Consider the following 4532-nt stretch of genomic DNA (forward strand, 5'->3'; position numbering starts at 1 on the left):
TATTGGTTGGTAATATTTCCGGATTCTTTAACAAACTATTTCTATTTTAGATCTAACGAATTTGCGTTCATAGTTAATTGTTCTTGCATTGACAGCTAGTTTAGGTCGAACTGGACTTATCTCAACTGGGCTGGTTAGTTATAAAGTCCGAATGTCCTGATGGAAGCCTGGATTCACATGATGACCATAGTATTGACGAACTTGATGCAGATCACTTGATGATGATGATGATTAGTAGACAAACTCCTTTTGCTCCTCGCTGGTGGATCACACTGGTGGCGTAGCTTGGTTAGTTCACCCTTATCCCAGCGGATCCCAGACGCTCGAACCCCTGGATCAAAGGTAATACTTGTTATTAACAACGGTATCCTAGGATCAAGGTTAATTTTGATTTCTTGCCCTATCTTCATGTCGGGCAGTTCGCAGACAAACCAAGCATGGTTACTGAATAAAATACTAGATCTATATGCCGAACTAACTTGCAGCATGTACGTTTATGATTAACTTCATTAAACATTCTAAAACAAATATATGCGACATGGATGTGAGTGTATAATAGCTGTTCCTAGATGGACGCTCGATATTACAACGACACCTTACCTCTTGATGCTCCTTTCCGGACACTACTCTACGAGTCTGTGCGGCTGCGGGTTACATCTCAGGCCTTGGGATGGTAGGTTAGGTGCAGGCGGCTTTTCATCGGTGGTTACACAGGATTCTTGTTCCCCACTTGTAGCCTCTCAGTACCCGGCAAATAGTGACCGTAATGGTTAGCGGTTCACGTTTCCTTCCTCCAAATAACTGTTTTCATCCCACGATGCAACTCCATGAGTTACGTAAATTCGCATATTAATGACGCAGTAATGACGTTGATCCAACATGTAGATTCTCATACTAGTGACGTCATTACTTCGTCTCCAAGGTCTCGTAGACTCTTACCCTAATGGTGCAACAAAATATTTCAGTCTCGGCTAAACAAGAGTTGTTTGGAGTTGAGTCGTAACATAACCCCGGGGGGTGGACAAGCGAAATCTTATTTCGTTTCCGTTTATACGACTCAATATACAATACAATACAATACAATATACAATATGCATATACAATTGTTTCCACATTTTGGAGTAGATCCGCATGAGCCTGTCGCGGCCAGTTTGGCCTCACTACTCCAACGGGGTGGACAAATTTTCCTTCTGGACTCTGAAACTCAGTTGATGCGACTCAAATAGTCGGCACCTAGGTTGTCCTTTCCTGGGATGTAGTTGATTGTGAAGGAGTATGGTTGCAATTGTAGCGACCATCGTAACAGACGAGGGTTTGTTGGATTCCTCTGTAGGCATTTCAAGGGTTGGTGGTCTGTCTCCAACACAAAGTGTCGTCCGTACAGGTATCTTTCAAACTTCTGTACTCCCCAGACTGTTGCTAGACATTCCTTTTCCACAGTCGCGTATCGGGACTCAGCCCCGAGTAGCTTCTTCGACTGGTACGCTACGGGGTGTAGCTTCTCTCCATGTAGTTGCATCAGTACCGCACCGATTCCTCGGTCTGATGCGTCAGTGCGGAGAACGAAGTCCTTGCCGAAATCAGGCATTTTCAGGACTGGTTTCTCACTGACCATTCGTTTGAGTCTTGCGAAGCTCTTCTTTGCCTCGTCACTCCATTTGAGTTTGTCTGGCAAGCTCTTCTTTGTCATGTCGGTGAGCGGCACGACCACAGTCGAGTAGTTTTCCAGGTATTCTCGGTAAAACCCCGTGAGACCCAAAAATGCGCGTAGCTGTTTCTTTGTAGCTGGCTCTTTGGCGTTCACGATCTTCACGATTTTATCGTCTTCTGGCCACCTCTCTCCATGCCCGATTTCATGGCCAAGATACGGCAATTGGTCGAATCCGATGTAGCATTTCGACGGTTTTGCTGCAAGGTTGGCTTCTTTGAGCCGCTGAAGGACTGCCTTCAGGGCTTCCATGTGTTGCTCCCACGTCTCAGTGGCTATCAAGATGTCATCCATAAAATGGTACACATCGTCTCGGTTGAGGGGACCTAGCAACTTCCTCATCATCCTGTTGAAGATGCCAGTGGCGGTCTTCAACCCGAAGGGCATGTTCACCCATCGGAACTGGCCTCGTGACGTCACAAACGCGGTTTTGTCTCTGTCTTCCTCGACAATGGGTATTCCCCAGTAGCCACGCGTGAGATCTAGCTTGGAGAAGTACTTGGCTTTTCCTAAGCTTTGGAATAAATGTTGAACGTCGGTGATGGGTTCCCCATCGAACACCGTGACATCATTCAACCCACGGAGGTCCGCGCAAAAGCGGTACTTTCCTTCTTCTTTCTTTTTGACGAGAACAATGGGTGAATTGTAAGCTGAGTTGGCGGGTTCGATGACTCCTAGCTTCAACATCTCTTCGACTTCATTCTCCACCATCTTCACATACGCATGTGGAATGGGGCGTGGTCTTATATAGACCGGTTTCTTGTCTGTGACCTCGATTCGACACGTAGTCAGATTCGTGGTGAGTGGTACGTCGGTCAGATTATCTAGTCTGTCCGCGCAGATCTGTCTCGCTTCAGTTCGCTGTGACTGAGTGAGTTTCTCTGAAAAGTGCACGTGGTCTAAACCTTCTGTGCGCTTTGTCTCAAATGTTGGGATAGTCCTCTGACTGTCCAACCTGAAGATGTCGTCGTTAGTGGTTTCGTCCTCCTCTACCACTACTGAGACGATCACTTCTTCTTCTTCTTCTTCTACTACTGCAACCGGAATTGTTCCATCGGTGACAGGTTGCTCACGTTCGACGTAAGACTTGAGGAGGTTGACATGGAATACTTTTTCCTTCCTCCTTACTTGGACTTTGTAGTCGAAATCATTCAACTTCTCTAACACTTCAAATGGACCTTGCCAAGTGAGTTCCAGTTTGTTTGTTTTCAATGGCTTGAGAATCAGGACTTTCTCTCCTGGTTTTAGCGACCTTGGTTTGGCTTTACGATCGTAATATTGAGCAGATCGCACTGATGCTTTTTTCAGGTTCTCTCGAGCAAGCAAACAGGTCTCTTCGATCTTCTCACGAAGATTCACTACATATTCCGCAGTGGTTTTGACCTCATCTGAGACGCTCTCATCTGTCCAAATCTGTCTCAAGAGTTGCATTGGTCCTCTGACAGTACGCCCGAACAACAGTTCTCTCAATTTATGGTAGTATGGACAGACAAGAACAAAATGGACTTCATTTTCCAGTTTATCTTTACAAAAGGGACACATGTAATTATTAACATCATAAACTTTTTTGTAACGATGAGTGTGAACGGCAATTTCAGAGATCCCTAACCTAAACCTTATCATCATGAATCTTAAATGTCTGTCAATATTGAACAAAAGGTAAGGTTTGATCTCAGGAACAGTACAAAATGTTCTATACACAAAAAATCTTTCACTATTTTGAATATGAAACTCCCAGTCTTGCCATTTGCATGCAATTAATCTATCTTTCAAAACATACAAAAATTTGCTTTCGTCAACAACACCTTGATTCAACCACACAAAACCATATCCTAGCTGGTACAATTTACAACGTACATTTGACGCCCAATTCAATTTACCATTCTCATCCATCCTGTACAGCATTTTATATGATTTATGAGGCAATCTATGCTCAGACATTCGCAACAACTTCAACCAATATTTAATACATTTCAATATTGAATTTACGTACAAAGGGTATCTGTTAGTTTCTCCATATACCAAATCGTTTGGTGTACGCATTTCTAGACCCAGAAACTTTTTCAATGCAAATAAATGCACCTTTTCACATTCTATGGCTGCTTTATCTAAGCCCCATAACTCTGCACCATATTGTGCAATAGGTTGCACTTGTGAATCAAATAACTTTAGATAAACATCCAAACTAGTATTATTAATCATGTATAATTTATGTGAAATCGACAACAAAGCTTGCTTAGCTCTACTTGCAAGGTCTAAGCAGGCAGCCGTAAAACTAAGCCTGGTCGAAAAAAGTATTCCCAAATACTTATATGCATTCACTACAGGTAGAACATTCCCTTCATAAATCCATCTTTCTCTGGCAGCCAAATAGCCCCCCCTTCCTAAAAACCACAATATTACTTTTACTCATATTTACTTTCAACTGGAGAGACCAACTACAGTTTCTGACAGCAATATCAAATCGTCAACAAACAAAAGTAGAAACAACTCAAAATAATCTATCGTAAAAATGGTACCATGTTTTCCATTTTCAATAATCTGAATTGCTAATTCATTAATATACAATGAAAATAAAACAGGACTACACACATCTCCCTGCTTCACCCCAAATGTGCAATTTATACCTTCAGTCAACTTAAATCCACATCTCACTTTCACCTTTACTGATTCATACATACTCTTTATACATTTGAGAAGTTTTCCCGTCACTCCATTTTTTAACAAAATAGGCCAAAGCAGGTTTCTATTTATAGAATCAAAAGCCTTTTCAAAGTCTATGAAAGCGACATACAATTTACGGTTAAGGGCAAATTGTTTCTGT

Source organism: Littorina saxatilis, linkage group LG15 (genome assembly GCF_037325665.1).
Source record: "Littorina saxatilis isolate snail1 linkage group LG15, US_GU_Lsax_2.0, whole genome shotgun sequence".
In the NCBI taxonomy this organism is placed as follows: domain Eukaryota; kingdom Metazoa; phylum Mollusca; class Gastropoda; order Littorinimorpha; family Littorinidae; genus Littorina; species Littorina saxatilis.